The sequence below is a fragment of the Chiloscyllium punctatum genome, chromosome 25 (genome assembly GCF_047496795.1).
Source record: "Chiloscyllium punctatum isolate Juve2018m chromosome 25, sChiPun1.3, whole genome shotgun sequence".
NCBI classification, from domain to species: Eukaryota; Metazoa; Chordata; class Chondrichthyes; order Orectolobiformes; family Hemiscylliidae; genus Chiloscyllium; species Chiloscyllium punctatum.
Window position 1 is genome coordinate 63,917,433 of NC_092763.1, and position 18,751 is coordinate 63,936,183.

The 18,751-nt window shown below is 40.9% G+C and overlaps 1 protein-coding gene and 1 long non-coding RNA gene across 2 annotated transcripts in view; one reads left to right on the top strand and one right to left on the bottom strand.

Moving 5' to 3' along the window:
• zdhhc15b (zDHHC palmitoyltransferase 15b) overlaps positions 1 to 18,751 on the top strand; it is a 103,412-nt gene that overhangs the window by 18,826 nt on the left and 65,835 nt on the right. The window lies entirely within an intron of this gene.
• On the bottom strand, positions 5,841 to 9,363 carry LOC140496004 (uncharacterized). The gene is made up of 2 exons (XR_011964137.1): positions 9,140 to 9,363; positions 5,841 to 7,067 (listed from the first exon to the last, which is right to left on the bottom strand). It is a non-coding gene; the product is annotated as an uncharacterized lncRNA (long non-coding RNA).

Consider the following 18,751-nt stretch of genomic DNA (forward strand, 5'->3'; position numbering starts at 1 on the left):
AGTCCATTGTCTGAAAGGTTAACCTGTCAACACTGATGGATTTGCTGTGTAATTCCAGGATTTTCCGTCTAGGTGTTCAGACTTTTAGCCTTTTCAGTTTTTAATGATACGTATTTAAGGTTTGCTTTTACAGTTTACATTTTGCGCAGATTCTTGTTCCATCATGTGTGAACTGTTTTCTTACAGAAAGAAGTTGGGTTTCTGCACAGTAGTCTCATTTTCCAATCTATTATCTAATTGCATCATACTTGGAGAATACAGTTTAGACCATGAAATAATTGCACAGAAGCTGGTACCCCGTCACCAAGTCACCCTTCACTTACATGTGCACAATACATGGGCTCTGACCAACCAACTCAAAGCTAGTCCATAGACTGAGGAGACTCTGAATCTGAGAACCACCGCTTCTTTTTTGTTTTTTCCCGTTTTGTTTTGTTTTTATACTATCGCCTGTCTGCGGTAATGCTTATTTTTCCCCAGCACCCATGTTGTGTGTGTGCAGGTGTCAGACACAGTGAAAGACACAAGGTGCACAAATCTTTATTCAATTTCCACCACCAGGAAGGAAGCATCCAAGTGGCCGGTGACCACCTGTTTTTTTTTCTTTTCCTTTTTCTTTTTTTTACTGAACCTCTGCCCCTCCTGTTGTTTTTCTTTTCTTTCTTTGAGAATCCTTGCAGTACACGCACACACACTTGTCCAGCTCCCTCAAGAGCCAGCTCTCCGAGTGAGCCAAACTACTGACCCTCCTGTTTTTTTTTACCCCCACACTACCACCTAACTGCAGTATTGCTTATTTTTACCCCCAGCACCCATGCTGTGTGTGTGTGTGTGTGTGTGTGTGCAGGTGTGAGACACAGTGAAAGACACAAGGTGCATGAGCCTTCATTCAAATTTCCACCACCAGGAAAAGAAACACCCGAGTGGCCAGTGACAAGCAGTGCCCTTCACATCAAAGGGCAATGCTGTGTGATCAAACAGTGAAGGGGAGGGCAGGGATTAAATCAAAATAGAGTTGGAGGGGGAAATAATGCACTCCACTCCCTGCAGCACCCACTTCTCCCTGAACAACTCCAGGATGTTGGTGGAGACCACGTGCTCCTTCTCCAAGACAGCTAAGCTCTAACGTAACCGCAGAAAAGGGGTAGGCAGTCGGCCCTAACAACCCCCTCCATGGCCCGCTGCCTGGACCTGTTTATGGCCAGTTTGGCACCACCTTTTTTTTTGAGGGGACTCAATCTCCTGTTTTTTTTTATTAAACAAATTACAAAATAGTTTACAAAAAACAGTTAACATTTACAGCTGTATACAACAGCAATTTTACAAGGGAGAGAAGCAGCAAAGCCAAGCCCCAAACCCTACCATTCAACCAGTTTACAGGGAGATGAGGGCAAACCTCAAATCCCAGTTCCACATATAAACCACCTGTTTTTTTTTATCTTTTTATTTTCTTTCTTTTTTTCTTCCCCACACTACCACCGAACTGTGGTAGTGCTTGAATAAACCATCTGTTTATGTCTATCAGCCAGGGCTCCCTGATTGGCTCATTAACAACCCCAATCAAGGATCTAATAGTCAATAAGATCTACCTTGCTCTGGTTCCAATCACTAAAGACCATAGAAGCAGAATTAGGCCATTCAGCCCATCGAAACTGCTCTACAGTTTGAGCATGGCTGCTATGTTTCTCAACCCCATTCTCCTACCTTCTCACCTTAAGCCTTGATCCATTTACCAATCAAGAACACGTCTATCTCTGCCTTAAACATACTCAATTATTTGGCCTCCAAAGCCATATAAGGCAATGAGTTCCATAGAGTAACCACCCTCTGGCTGAAGAGATTCCTCCTCATCTCAGTTTGAAAGGGTTGCCCTTTCACTTTGAGGCTGTGCCCTCAGGTCCTAGTCTTTCCTACTAGTGAAAATATCTTCTCCACATCACTCTATCCAGGCCTGTCAGTATTCTGTAAGTTTCAGTCAGATTCCCCGTCATCCTTCTAAACTCCATTGAGTACAGACAGAGAGTCCTCAACTGCTCCTTATATGACAAGCCCTCCATCTCTAGGGTCATTCTTATAAACTTCGTGTGGGCCCCTTGCTACATTTGCTCATACTCCCTTAGATACAGGGCCCAAGCCTGCTCACAATATTCCTAATGTGGTCTGACCAGAGCCTTATACAGCCTCAGCAGAACACCAGCTAAAGAAGATTTTGTCACAGTTTGTGCACAGAGAATAGTTCTACATCAATAAAACCTATAAAGAAAGCTCCTGAGTTATGGTACAAAGGGCTATTGAGATTAAGATGGAAGAATCTTGTCGCATATCACTTTCAAAAAGAAACGCTTCAGCTTTCAATGCTGACCTGGTTCATTTAGGAAGGACCGTTTTAAAGCATTAGAGGTCCACCTGTTCCTTGTGGGTCACTTACGAACTCCTCTTAAATTCTCTCCTACTAAAATGCTGCTAATTAAATCTATACAACTATAAAATACTACAGATTTTGTCAATCAAAATAAAGATAGCAAGTGCTGAAATGTTCAGCAAGTTGGCACCATTTGTAGACAGAGAAATAGAGTTGTGAAGTGGAAATCAGAAAGCTAAATGGGGAATAGACTAAACACTATTTGCATGTACCTAACGCAGCAGCCAGGTGAACTATTGATCCTTGGCCCTTGAAGTTGGAAGGCTCTCAGTGGAATGAATATTTTTTTCTCTTGTTTCTATTCACTGCCCCATTGTGGAAGAACTGTTCTCTGATCAGAAACTTGCCTTGCCCATAGCACATATTTAATGCGGTGCCTTCCTAACATTATCTCTCTAAACAAGTTTCAGAATATTCACTGAGATGAAATGTTACAGCCCTGATCTTCTTTGGTGCCCATGCTCTCTGCCTCATTTCATTACCTGTTTCTTTCCCTATGCTACTTTGTTTTGAATGTCGCGGCAATAATTTCACAGATGCTCCTGTAGTTTCAAATGTGGCTCTGGAGAGTTGATCATTATTTGTTTTTGAGTGCAACCTACTGAATTGAATCTTGTCTTCACATAACTTAGTGTTCTGTTCTCACCAGTTAGTTCTCATCAGTTAGCAGCCTTGTTTGTATAGTGTCTTTTTTAAAGTGCTTGTAAAATGAGAGCTTCCAGTATGTGCGCCTCATTACCCAATACAGTATACACATTAGTTCCTGCAAGAGTGAAGCGATCCACTTGCAGTTTTATCCATAGTCTAACTAGATGTCATGTTTTATTGGTGGCTATCCAGCATGTTTGGCTTAGTGTTCATTACAAGCCCTGTCCTGACCCTGTACTTGGTTTCAATCCTCTTGTTTGGTAAGCAGAGCACATCACTTGTCTTTCAAAGATTTGAGTCAATTCCTTGGTGGCTTTCATCGATATGCTTTAGCAACTCTACTCTCAACCCCATAGGGATAATGACTGTAATTCCTTTATACACTATGCCATTTTGGCCTGTCAAATTCATCTTTACATGCTTAATATGCTCGTTATAGTAACACGTTTGCCTTTGATGCTTTCGGGTCATCCTTATGTCACCATTCCTTGCAATACTTGGAGAATTGCATCTTGTTGGGTGGTTCACTTAGTTTGAGCAAGGTACGTGCCTTATGTATTCAATATCTCTGCTGGCTTGATGATTTCCAGAGAATGATGAGTGCTGCTTCATATTGAATCTGAAAGATTTCACACACACTCTTAGTATCCTCCATTTTCTTCATTGGGAGTGCTGCACTTAACAGCAATCGGTAATGTACATCTGCTTCCTTTGCTTATATGCCACATCTAAATGGGATCTGTAACCAGAATAACATTCTTTGATGATGCTTTGAATCAGGAAATAGTGGCTTCAAAAAAATGGTTTGAGGGCCTGGTGGTCTGGCTCAATGATCACATTTTCATTAACACCTACTTGGAAGAAGCATTGGCTCGGCACCCTTTCTCAATCTGACTCTAGCGCTGTTTCATTTGTGTTAACCAGTTGTTTTTGCCTCCAAGACATTGTCTTTGTTATATTAGGTTTGTCTTAATGGTATCATACTGCAGGGTGGCCTCATTATTTACCACATGGTGGAAGTGACTAACTATGGCAGATAATTTGTATATGATTGTATTTCAATCCAAGCAGTTGGTAATATGTGTATGTATTGACAGGAACCATTGAATAATAATTGGAGGCTTAAAAAAAAGTTATGCCTGACCTTTATTTACCCTACCCATGGCCAGTTGTAGAGCTCCTGTATCACCATCTACAATCAGCGAATTATACATGGACTGTTCCAGATCTGAGATTTCACTAGAAACATGCTAGATGGGGAAGTCAGCATTTATGTGGCTTCTGTAGCTTTGTGAAAATGTATATTACTGAAGAGTTCTGCTCTTAACCCATGACCATTGGTAGCTCCAGCATTTTCAGTCTCCCGGGGCAGGCAGCAGTCAGTACATATATTGTACTAAAACAAGCTCTAGTGTGCAGATAATATTATTCAAATATTTTGAATGCATTTGTTCAAGAGCACCAAGATAAGTATTGTAAACATGCAAAGTTTAAATGAAGAAAAATATTTCTTGCATCTTCTCATTATTGTAACCGCTCATTCCCTTTCAGTTATCTGTAATGTACCAGCCCTGGAGGTTGGTGAATACTGCATTCTCTCGTTTTCCATCAGTCTCTGATCTTGTTCAAGCGCTACCAGTTATCTATTGATTTTTGTCCGTAATTGTCACCTTAATAGGCAACCTTTCCTGATGACTCTTCCCTACTGAAGCCAATTTATATAAACTTCTCATCAGTCTCATTAACTTTGTGTTTCTTATGCTTTTTCAGCAACATGCTGATTAATCATTCTTCCACTAACCAGTGACATCCCTCCCCAGGACTACATCCTCAAGTGGTACGATTCAGCTCCAGTTTCTACAATATTTTTCTTCCTTCAGAATTATCTTTTGGTTGCATGTATTTTTCTTTAAACTTTTTCATAGCAAAATTATGGGATCACAGGATTTGATCACCAAAGCACCAGTTTGAAAAATTCCAAGGTCCTTCATCGTGAAAGTGAAGTATACTATTAATCCAGTCTAAATCATTTGCCCTGTTTAGCTTTTAATCTGGCATCCACATTGAAGTTAGATTTTGTTTCGCTACAAACTGACTTCAGTTAAAAATTAAAACAATGACAATTGATATGGCCTGACAACAATTTGATAGGTAAACACCCCATTTTTTATAGAATCGTAAAATCCCTACAGTGTGGAAGCAGGCCATTTAGCTCACCAACCCACTGAAGGACATCCCACCCAGAGCCACACCCCACCCTATTCCTGTAACCTTGCATATCCTGTGGCTTATCCACCTGACCTACACATCCCTGGATACAACAGGGAATTTAGCATGTCCAATCCACCTCACCTGGACACCTTTGGACTGTGGGAGTAAACTGGAACATCCAGAAGAAAGCCACGCAGACATGGGAAGAACTCCACAAAGTCTTCCACAGGTGCAATCAAGCCTGGGTCCCTGGCACTATGAGGCAGCAATGCTAATCATTGAGACAGTTAATTCTTTGATGCAAAATAAAAGCTAAAATGTGGGGATAAAAATGTTTATAAAACTCCTTAGGAAGATAATGGACCAGAGTTGTGTTGTCATTGATCTAAATCTATTTGAGACTTCGTTCTAAAAACTGATTCTAATGCTAGATGTGAAGTGTATTAATTCTTTCTGAAAGTGTTTTAATTGATTTTATTAGCTGAAGCACTAACTTTCCTGGCAATGTTGTCGTCCCGTTTCCCCCCTCAGTCGAAGCAAAATGCTCAGAAACACAGTATAGTTTTATCTCCTTCATCTTTATTCCGGGCTCTAGAGGGAGGGAGAACGATCGCTCATGTGCACAGGGACATGAGTTCTCAGTTTTGTCTCTCTAACAGCAGTTTCTTAATGAATCATATAGTCATTTTACAGGGAGGTGCATCCAGATACGGCAACATACATATTGGTTGGGTGACCAATACAATCAGCGAGTGTCAATAATAAAGATTATGTCATCTGCTGTTACACAATGAATAACTAGCTTCACGTAATGAATACTTTTTACCTTGTTAACTGAAATCACATACTGAATGCTTCTAATATTGGTAGATGGCTCTACATAATGAATGCTTTACCACCTTGTTAATCTATTACCTTTGCCTCCAGCATCCTGTTGTTAACTGCAAGTTCTAATCTGATCTGAGTCATGTTCAGTTGAACCTCAAGAAACTCAAAACTTAACTCTTTCCCTACCCGCTCATATCTAATACACATTCTCATTCCCTCCTTTTACAATTTCATGATAACCAATGGCATTACCAGCTTTCATAAGACTCTGACAGCCAGTATTTAAGCAAGTTTTTGATAGATAACATGCAGTGATTATAACAACAAAAATTACTAGTCCATTACAGTAAATAGAGTTTGAAGAATCGTCCCACGTCGGAAACAAATTCACCAGCAAAGTTCTTAAATCCACAGTCCTTAGTGACCACTCCATCCCTTCTAAGCCGAGTGGAAACAAGCCAGTTCTCCAAAATATCCTTGAGGAAAGTCTAACCTGAAAACAAAATTCAGTCTGTCCTTGTGCATCACTCTATGCAGAAATCTAAATTCTTGGATAATGGCAGTTAAATACTTAACAACACTGGTGAGACTTCTGGAGATGCTTCAGATGTAGGATACCAGCGTATCTGAGACAGTGTGGCAGTTGCAGCAGCAGGCTAGTTGAACGTAGCATTCTTTGCTGCTTGTGCTCCTGCTTTGCTGTTAAATGTCACAAAGCCAACTGGCTATTGTGATGTTAGCTTGATCAGTGAACCTTCATATCCCTTAAACGATTGAAAGACAAGGCAAAGCTCAGGTGGTTTAACATCCATAGGAAGGCCACTGATTAAAAAGCATACCGACCTCTTCTTAGACTCTTGTTAATTTCTTCACTTTTCATGTTCATGACTGGGGTGCTGATTGAATCTGTTGGATCAGGTTGTGCAGGGATGTGCGGTGGTCTGAAGGCGTGCTTTACCTGTGAATGGAGAAACTCTAGAGATGATGTTAGCTGCTGAAAGTATCTTTGCATTTCCTCTCTCATTCCTTCCTTGCCAAGGTAGATATCAGAATGAAGACAGTCACACATATAACTGCAATAAATTGTATCTGCCTATTTCAACATTCTCAGCTGTCTTGAAGTCTGTTATTCAGTTCACTATTTATATCATTATCATGTTTTATACAATCCATAAGCTTCTAAATTATACTGCCTAAACAATTCAGTCAATTATAAACAACAATCAATGGTCTTAAAATTGGGGGACCCCATTCAGGTTATTCAAAAATTATTTTCCTTTAACAAATTGGTACTTGGCTAATGTGAAAGCTGTCAGGAAAAGTACTTCAAATGTATGGAACAGCAAGAAAACAACAAAATGTTTCTTGTGCTTTAGTAATTGAAGAGGCAGTTTCAGCTCCGATTTAAATCTCTAATATTTGTGGGAAACAGATGCTGAATATATTAAAATATGTTCTCTAAATTAAACTTCCTAAATAAAACAGTCAGAATTATGGTGGCAATTTTGGTAGAAATCAACATTCTTTGAATTTGCAATATGAAGGGGGCCATTGAAGTCCTAGCCATAATTAACAGAATTTAAACAGCTCAGCCTCAAATTCTAATATCCTCTAAAATCTTAAAACAATCAATTCAAAATGCACTCTTCTTTTTGTGAACACTGTATTAAAAGCACAGCAGCAAAGATATTTTAATAAAATACTCTCATCTGGCTAAAGCATGACCGCTGACCCAACTGTTTTTTTTTTAACAGGCATTGTAGAATTTCCAACAAATCAGGGGATCAAGGTCCTCGAACAATTTGTTTTAAGGTTACCAGCTTGATACTTTTAAAAAGGACATAATGTTGTACAATTTCAGTGTATAAACAAAATCTGCCCCATTACATGGCCCACAAAACACTTAAGGTCCTAATTCAAACAAGGCAAGACAGTTAATTAAAAAGATTTTCTGAACCAGTATTTTAACAAACCAAAATGTTTAAACATCAAACATTCTCAGCATGGCACAGTTTACATTGAAGCTTTCCTTTTTCAGCCCAAGTATTAGTACAACTTTAATTTCTGCGTTTCTCATATTTATTTTTTTCATCCTCTCACTGAAATTACACTTGGAGAAAGCCCTCACAGCGGACCACATGGTGCACAATCCAAGCCATTTTCTTCCCCCAGAACAAAGACTCACAGAGCCTCAAATTTCAGCACTAGGGGATTTTAACCCCTTTCTCACTTTACTCCTCACGAGGGCTCGAGCCCCAATTGACGCAAAAGACTTGAATCTCAATTAAACACAGGACGCAAATCCCACGTAAACACAGAGAACTCGAATCCCATTTAAACTCGGAGAGCTCGAACCTCAATTAAACACAGAAAGCTCAAGTCTCATTTAAAGACAGAGAGCTCAAACCCCAATACCACGCAGAGGACTCAAACCTCGAATTAACCCATCTAGGGGACTCGAACCCCAATACCGCGCAGAGGACTCAAGCCTCAATTAACCCACCCTGGGAACTCAAACTCCTATACAGCACAGAGGACTCAAACCCCAATCAGACCCATCTGGGGAATCAAACCTCAATACAGCGCAGAAGTCTCAAGCCCCACTTAAATCCATCCAGGGGACTTGAACCTCAATCAAACCCCGTTTGGGGACTCAAACCCTAATACAGCGCAGAGGATTCAAACCTCACTAAAACCCATCCAGGGGACTCCAACCCCAATACCATGCAGAGGATTCGAACCTCAATCAAACCCGTCCGGGGACTCGAATCTCAGTTACATTCCCCCCCGCCCTCCCCCGGGGGCTCTAACCCCAATACCAGACAGAGACTCAAACCTCAAATTACACCCCACCCCTCCCCCCAGTGCAGTGCAGAGGACTGGAACCTCTGATTGTCAGCATGCTTGTGAAATTGTGTCTCTTTACCGAACTAATTACCATTCGAAGAAGCGTGGAAAAGAGAGCGATCAAGCAAGGGGACTGTCTCCGGCACACAGGAATATCAAGAGGACCAAGGTTTAAAATCTTACCTTGTGTGCCTGTCTGTCTCAAGACACCAATGTTCTGGGCGGCCGCTGACACCATCCGATCGTAACTATCCGTTTGAATCCTGCCGACAACGCCAATATTGTTGTCCCATTTCGCCCCTCAGTCGAAGCACAATGCTCAGAGACACAGTATGGTTTTACTTTCACCTTTATTTCAGGCCATGGAGGGAGATAGAACGATCGTCCACGTGCGCAGGGACATGGGTTCCCAGTCTTCTCTCTGGGAACAGCAGTTTCTTAATGAATTATATAGTGATTATACAGGGAGTAGCATCCAGTGAAGGCAATACACATCTTGATTGGATGACCAATACAATCAGTGAGTGTCAATAGTAAAGATTAAGCCATCTGCTGTTACACAATAAATAACTGGCTTCACGTAATGAATATTTTTCACCTTGTTAACTGACTTCACATACTGAATACTTCTAATATTGTTAAATGGCTCTACATAATGACTGTTTTTCCATCTTGTTAACCCATTACCCTTGCCTCCAGCACCCCATTGGTAACTGCAAGTTCTTATCTGATCTGAGTCATGCTTAGCTGAACCTCTTGTTTCACAAAACTCAAAACGTGACTCTTTCCCTACCTACTCATACCTTATACACATTCTCAATGTGTTTGTAAATACAAAATTGTCAGTGATCTTTTTAGTTACGAACAAATTCTGCAGTGGTATGAGTTTTATGCACTGCTGTGTAATACTTACACAGTACAGTTCCCCACTTCTCTTTTGTTAAGATGAGCGTAGCTATTTCTTCCCTGTTCCTCCTTTGAATCTTTGCTGTACTTCCTCTTACCTGTCTTCCTTCCTCAAAACACTTTAGTTGTGAAAATGTGATATTTTACCTCCTAGCTTGAGTCACATTTATCCAAGGCTAATGAGACAGAATTTTGCATGCTCAGTCAGTTGTAAGAATCCAATGTGATACTAGTTCAGACAGTCACTTAAAGCTTCCTTGGTGTGTATCGAGCTTTTTTTTAAAAGGCTTAGAATTTGAGTAACGCAGTCAACCTATTTAAGTCGGAAGGTTATTGTTGGGTGACATACGGACATTTAAATGAGGGGGCTTTTCTTTGTTCTTTAAAATGTAGGCAACATTGGAAAAGGTGCATTTTCAATAGCCATCCAAGATACCCAGCAAGGCAGTAATGAACCATCCTCTTGAGTCACTAAACTCCTTGCACTGATGGTTGACTTCTGATTTTGGAGTAATAGGTCAAGTGAACAGATTAATAGGGGTCTTACATTGCACTTGTACATGTTGTAACTGGACTGGATATTTATTTTCATTTTGCAATCCTGAAGTAGAGATATAGAGTTATACAGCACAAAACAGTTCCTTCGATCCAACTTGTCCCTGCCAGCTACGTATCCTAAACTGATCTAGTCCCATTTGCCGGTATTTGGCCCACATCCCTCTAAATCTTTCCTATTCATCCAGATGCCCTTTAAATGTTGTAATTATACCCGCCTCCAATACTTCCTCTGGTAGCTCATTCCTTATATGCACAACCCATTGCATAAAAACGTTGCCCCTCAGGTCCTTGTAAATCTTTCCCCTCTTCACAGTAAACCTATGCTCTCTAGTTTTGGACTTTCCTACCCTGGGAAAAAGACCCCTTCAATTCACCCTGTACATGCTCATCATGGTTTTATAAACTTCCGTAAGGTGCTCCAGGGGGAAAAAATGCCCAGCCAATTCAGCCTCTCCCTACAGCTCAAACCCTCCAATCCTGACCACATTCTTGTAAATCTTTTCTGAACCCTTTCAAGTTTGACAACATCGTTCTGACAATAGGCAGACTAGAAGTGAATGCAGTATTCTAAAAGTGGTCTCACCAATGTCCAGTACAGCTGCAACATGGCATCCCAACTGCTATACTTAATGCACTGACCAATGAAGACAAGCGTGCCAAACACCTTCTTCACCATCCTGTCTACCTGTGACTCTACTAGATAGCTTTCTATTTAAATTCTACCCTGCTTTGCATTACTAAAATGCAACACCTCACATTTACCTGGATCTTCGTAATGTGCAGGAGGTTCCTATCTGAGGAATCCTCCAGCTGGGCTTCTTTTCTTTCTGATTCAAAAGTACATAATTATTTTCTCATTTCTCTGGGAGGCAGGGTGTCCAACAGTAACCATGCCTGTTATAAAATGACTTCTCCCCTCCCCACCTCGAGTATGCAAGGGTGGAGTTGAGTTGATCTCTGAGAGAAAATAGTTTGTCTTTGCTTGGTTCCTTTAAAGTCCCAAAGGATAAATGCTTGACTGACTTATCTCACTGTCCTAAACACTGTAGGTCTACCTTCACTAAATGGACTGCAGCAGTTCTACAAAACAGCGCACCACCACCTTCTCAAAGGCAACTAGGTCTGGGCAATAAATAAAAACCAAAAGAACTGCTGATATGCTGGAAATCAGAAACAAAAACAAATTGCTGGAAAAGCCGATCAGGTCGAGCATTCCCTTCCTCAGAAATGTTAATTCTGATTTCTCTCTGCAGATGTTGGAATAAATGCTGGTCCAGCAGCAAGGTTCACTTCTCCCAAATGAATAACAAAAAAAAATTACATGCTACCATTTAGAAAAGTCTAGAGTTCAATTGTGCTCTTGATCCCTCCACTTTGTGTAAATTGTCAAACTGTTTGTCGGACATCCAATGATAAATGATTTCCAGTTTCATTCCGCAAAATGTTTGTAAGACCAGAACCATTGTGGCTATTTCCAGTGATCTCATTTAGTCCCGTCCCAATGTCCCTATTGAACCAGATTGGTGACTCATTTGAGTCGAGTTGGTAAAATAATGTTATATTGACTCAATCACAAAAGCTTCCTACTTCCATCCCTAGTTCCTCCTGCCTCAACAGGTTGCTCGGAAATTCATTGCCTACTAAGTCCACACCTCAAACCGCTTTTCTCCTTACACCTGCTCAACAAGGTGGAATTTATGGTTATCTTTCCTAATATAATCTCCTCCTTTAGCTTGATGGCAGTTTTATTGTTCTGCCTCTGTGAAAGGCTTTGAAGATATTTTTATTATTTTGCATCGAGTTACTATACAAATGCAGAATATTGTCATTCAGTGCAGATATGTTGTCAGCCTTATTAATAAGATATTGTGTTTCAAAAATGCATCCACGATGTACAAACACATCATTGTACCTACTCTGAGAGTAGCAAGAAATTGTTTGTACCCATGGATGTTTTGCACTAACAGGTTTACATTATTGAAGATCTACAGTTTGGGTTTGAATGTTTTGGTGTTATTTCTTAGAATACCAACTGCTGAAAGTGAAGTTGCTCTTGCGTGTAATGGGAGGACAACAACAGCAGCAACTGTCACGAAACATACTATATTTATTGCTTGGAATAAATCTGTGGTTTTCTCAGAATTTGATGATGGCAAATTTAGATTTGACAGTTTATGTTTATATTTGACCTTTTTTTTCCGAAAGCTGATTGACAAACAAGTACATAACAGCAGTCCAACTGAATAAAGAAGGGAGGGTTTGGTAGAGGGGAAAGGTAGGCTTCTAAAGCAAGCGGATATGTCAGCATTACAGAGCAGCTATTTGGATGACAATACCCAGACTGGGAGAGGAAGGGACAGATTGTATAAACATAGAAAGCTGTCAGTAAATAGGTTCAAAAGGAAAAGAATGGTAAAAAGCCAAAATTACAAGCTTTCTTCCTGCAGAATATTTGGGAAAAAAAAAGAGTAATGGCACGAAACAGGTTAACAGGTATGACCTTATTGCTATTGTGGAGATGTGGTTACAAGATCAAAGCTGGAAACTCAATATTCAGGGTGTGCGACTTTTTGAAATGATGGGCAGGATGGAATGGGTGGTGGGGTAGCATTGTTAATATGGGATGGAATAAGTACAATAGCAAGAAATGATTTTGGAAAATGTAGAATTCAGTTGTTGCTAAGCTTAAATGAGGTAATTACAAAGGAATGAAGGTAAAACTGGCTGGAGTTGATTGAAAGTTATTGAGCAACAAAGACAGTTGAGGAGCCACAGACATTCAAGAAAATAGTTTGTGGCTCACAGCAAAGATATATTTCAGTGCGGAAGAAGGATTCTAGGAAGGGGCTATGCCACCTATTGTTAATCAAGAAGTTAAGCATAACATAAAAATTGAAAGAAAAAATACATGAGTATGTTTTTGATAAGCCAGAGGATTGGGGAAGTTTTCAAAACCAACAAAATATGACCAAAAGACAAAATAAGGGTGAAAATAAGCTTTGACGATAACCTTGCAGGTAATATGAACTGAACAGCAGGAGCTTCTTTAAATGTATAAAAAGGAAAAAGAGAACCAAAGCGAACATAGGTTCCTTCAAGAATGAGGCTAGAAAATAGAAATGGGAATCAGGAAGTGGCACAGAGGTTGAGTAATGTTATCACAGTTGAATACACTAATAGAATTCTAAAATTACTAAATAAAAGTGTAAAAGGTGAAGAGGAAATAAATACAATAACTATCACTAGAGAAAAAACTTCTAGAGAAGGTAATAAGGCTAAAGAGTGATACATTCCATTGGTTCTGGGGAGTGTTGCCAAACAAGAAGACCTGGGGTGTAGGTTCATTGTTCCTTTGAAAATGGAGTCACAGGTACACAGGGTAGTGATGAAGGCATTTAGAACGCTTGCCTTTATTGGTCAGTGCATTGAGTTTAGGAGTTGGGAGGGCATGTTGCAGCTGTACAGGACATTGGTTAGGCCATTTTTAGAATACTGCATTCAGTCCTGTTCTCTCTGCTATCGGAAAGACATTGTGAAACTTGAAAGAGTTCAGAAAAGATTTCCAAGGATATTGCCAGGATTTGACGGTTTGAACTGTGGGGAGAGGCTGAGTAGGCTGGGGCTATTTTCCCTGGAACATCGGAGGCTGAGGGGTAATTTTATTGAGGTTTATAAAATTGTGAAGGGCATGGATAGCTTGAATAACCAAGGTCTTTTCCCCAGCGTACACAATTCCTAAACTAGAGGGCATTTGTTTAAGATGACAGGAGAAAGATGTAAAAGGTACCTAAGGAACAACTTTCTCACCTGGTGTGCATGTATGGAATGAGCTGTCAGGGAAGGTGATGGAGACTAGTACAATATTTAAAAGGCATCTGGATGGGTATATGAATAGGAAGGGTTCAGAGGAATATGGCCAAATGCTGGCAAATTAGACTAGATTAATTTGGCATATCTGGCTCACGTGGGTGAGTTGGACCGAAGAGTCTGTTTCTGTGCTGTCCATCTCTATGACACTAGCCTCAGAGATACTGGCTATAACCTTCCAAGAATCCTTAGATCCTGGAAAAGTCCCAGACAAGATGGAGGACAGGAAAAAGTATGGGTCTAACAGCTCCTTTTTTTTGAGGTATTTTAGGTGTTGAAGGTGATTTCCTCGAATTCCAGGAGCAGCAATTGCTGTTGAACTGTTTTGGAACTTCGGCAGAAAATAGGTGAAAAAAGAGGAAGACAGACAAAGGTAGAGACCACATGATCAGAATAAGAAAATTACACTGCTGTCTGACACAGCAGTGAATCTGCCTTTACTGTTTGAGTTCAGATATCATTGGGCATCAGAGTGCATCTGGCAAAAATTAACAAACAGTGAAGTTTACAGCTGACCTTGGAGGAACCTGTGTGGGAGAGTTCACAGTACAGGAACAGATAAGTGCATAGTTTTAAATGTGTAGCCTTGCTGTAAGTCTGCAATAGTGAGTAGAGTGGCTTTTTAATTGATTATATGTTTTATTGAAATCTGTCTCGATTAAATTGGACAAAAATATAAAACATAGGTATTAAGTTCGTCTGGAGCAGTGTTTGTTAGAGCAATAAGATTTTCTGTGTCTGTAGATGGTTCAGGAGCAAAGATGGCCTTTAGCAGAGTGATGTGCTCTTCCTGTTGGATGTGGGAGATTAGGGAGGATTTCCATGTTACTGATGATTAGGTCTGCACATCCTATCCGATTGCATGCATCGGTTGCAGTGGCAGTTAGTGGCAATAAGGAATTTACAGGAGCTAGGGGATGTGTTGGATGGCAATTGTAGGAAGGGAGAAAAACCGCAGATACAGTCAGGTAGATGGGTTACCTCCAGGAAGGATAAGAGAGAGAGACAGGTAGTGCAGGAGTCTCCTTTGGCTATACGCATCTCAAACAAGTATGCTGTTTTGGAAAATGTAGGAGTGATGGATTTTCAGGGGAATGTAGCACGAACAGCCCAGTTTATGGTACCAAAAATAGCTCTAATGTAACGAAGGGTATGTCAGGTTCCAAGCAATTGTGATAGGGGCACAGATAGATGTTTCTGTAGCCAGCAGTGAGAAATCAGAATAGTGTGTTACGTATTTGGTGCCAGGATCGAGGATATCTCTGAGAGTATGCAGACTGTTGTCAAACGGGCAAGGGACCAGCAGGTGGTCGTTGTACACGTTGGAACTAATGACATAGGAAGGGAAAAGGATGAGAATCTGAAGGGAGAATATAGAAAGTTAGGCAGGAATTTAAAAAAGAGGTGCTCAAGAGTAGTAATATCTGCATTACCTCCAGTCCTACAAGCTAGTGAGGTTCGGAATTGGAGGATAGAGCAGATGAATATGTGGCTGAGGAGCTGGTTCAGGGGAGACCGGTTCGCAGTTTTGGACATTGGAATCTACCCGTTTAAATTTTACATTGGAGGAAGGCCAATTTTGACAGTATTAGGCAAGAACTTTCAAAAGTTGATTGGGGGTGGATGTTTGCATGTGAAGGGATGGCTAGAAAATGGGGAGCCTTCAAAATAAGATGGAGAGACCAGAGACAGTATATTCCGGTTAGGGTGACAGGAATGGCTGGTAGGTGTAGGGAATGCTGGATGACGAGAGAAATGGAGGTTTTGGTTCAGAAAAAGAAGGTTGCATATGTCAGATTTAGACCGCAGAGATCGAGTAAATCCTTAGAATATAGAAGCAGTAGGAGTATACTTAAGAGGGAAATCAGGAGGCCATAAAGGGGACAAGAGATAGCTTTGGCAAATAGGGTTAAGAAGAATCCAAAGGGATTTTATAAATACATTAAAGACAAAAGGGTAACTAGGGAGAGAATAGGGCTCCTCAAAGATCAGCAAGGCAGTCTTTGTGTGTAACCACAGGAGATGGATGAGATACTAAATGAGTATTTTGCATCAGTGTTTACTGTGGAAAGGAAATGGAAGATATAGAATGCAGGGAAATCGATGATGACATCTTGAAAAATGTCCCTATACAGAGGAGGAGGTGCTGGATATGTTCACACATAAAGATGGATAAATCCCCAGGGCCTGATCAGGTGTACCCTAGAACTCTGTGGGATGTGATTGCTGGGCCCCTTGTTGAGGTATTTATCATCGATAGTCACAAGCGAGGTGCTGGAATAGTGGAGGTTGGCTAACGTGGTGCCATTTTTTAAGAAAGGTGGTAAGGAAAAGCCAGAGTACTATAGACTGGTGAGCCTGACATCGGTGGTGGGCACGTTTTTGGAGAGATCCTGAGGGACAGGATTTACATATATTTGGAAAGGCAAAGACTGATTAGGGATTGTCAGCATTGTTTTGTGCATGAGAAATCATGTCTTATGAACTTGATTGAGTTTTTTGCGGAAGTAATGAAGAGGATTGATGAGGGCAGAGCTGCGGATGTGATCTATTTGGACTTCAGTAAGGTGTTTGAGGTTCCTCATGGTGGACTGGTTAACAAGGTTAGATCACATGGAATACAGAGAGAACTACCATTTGGGTAGAGAACTGCCTCGAAGGTAGAAGGCAGAGAGTCATGGTGGAGGGTTGCCTTTCAAACTGGAGGCCTGTGATCAGTAGTGTACCACCAGGATTGGTGCTGGGTCCACAGCTTTTTGTCATTTAAATAAATGATTTGGATGTGAACATAGGAGGTATGGTTAGTAAGTTTGCAAATGACATCAAAATTGGCGATGTCGTGGACAGTGAAGCAGCTTACCTCCGAGTTCAATGGGATCTTGATCAGATGGACCGATGGGCCAGGAAGTGGCAGATGGAGTTTAATTTAGATAAATGTGAGGCGCTGCACTTAATGGTACACTTAATGGTAAGGTCCTAGGGAGTGTTGCTGAACAAAGAGACCTTGGAGTGCAGGTTCATAGTTCCTTGAAAGTGGAGTTGCAGGTAGATAGGATAGTGAGTCGAGAGTGTGGTGCTGGAAAAGCACAACAAGTCAGGCAGCATCCGAGGAGCAGGTGAATCGACGTTTTGGGCATAAGTCCTTTCCTGCTTGAAGGGCTTATGCCCAAAACATCAATTCTTCTGCTCCTTGGATGTTGTGAAACTTGAAAGGGTTCAGAAAAGATCAGCAAGGATGTTGCTAGGGTTGGACGGTTTGAGCTATAGAGAAAGGCTGAATAGACTGGGGCTGTTTTTCCTGGAGCATCAGAGACTGAGGAGTAAGATTGAATTACATTACATTACAGCGTGGAAACAGGCCCTTCGGCCCAACAAGTTCACACCGACCCGCCGAAGCGCAACCCACCCATGCCCCTACATTTACCCTTTACCTAACACTACGGGCAATTTAGCATGGCCAATTCACCTGACCTGCACATCTTTGGACTGTGCGAGGAAACCGGAACACCCGGAGGAAACCCACGCAGACACGGGGAGAATGTGCAAACTCCACACAGTCAGTCGCCTGAGGCGGGAATTGAACCCGCGTCTCAGGCGCTGTGAGGCAGCAGTGCTAACCACTGTGCCACTGTGCCGCCCACTAATTTATAGAGCAAATTTATAGAAGTTTATAAACTCATGAGGGGCATGGGTAGGATAAATAGGCAAGGTATTAGTTCTGGAGGAGTCCAGAACTAATGGGCATAGGTGTAGGGTGAGGGGGATAAATTTAAAACAGTCCTAAGGGGCATCTTTTTCTCACAGAAGGTGGTGTGTGTATGGAATGAGCTGCCAGAGGAAATGGTGGAGGCTGGTACAATTAGTACATTTAAAAGACATCTGAATGGGTATATGAATAGGAAGGGTTTAGAGTGATATGGGCCATGTGATGGCAAATGGGGCTAGATTAGATTAGGATATCTGGTCAGTATGCACAAATTGGACTGGAGGGTCTGCTTCCATGCTGTACATCTCTGTGACTCTGATTGCAAAATTGTCAAAGAGGTAAAGAACAGCTAACTAAAGACCATCTAGCTTAAAGTCTGTTATTGGGGAAAATATCAGCATCTATTATAAATAATTTAGTAGAAGAGGTTTAGAAATATATAATATAGTCAAGCAGAGTTAGCCTAGCTCCCTGAAGGGGAAATCGTGCCTGTCAGATTGATTAGAATTTTTTGAGGAGGTAGCAAGCAGGATAGATAAAGGGAAAGCAGTAAATGTAAATATATGGATTTTCAACATGAATTTGATATGGTATAAATATTTGACTACTTATTAAATAAGTACGCATGGTGTTGGAGGTAGAATATTGGTATGGAAAGAGGATTAGGTATCTAATAGAAGACAGATAATTGAGAGAAGGGGAGCATTTTCAGGATGACAACCTGTAACTAGTGATAGATTCATAATTTATTATTATAT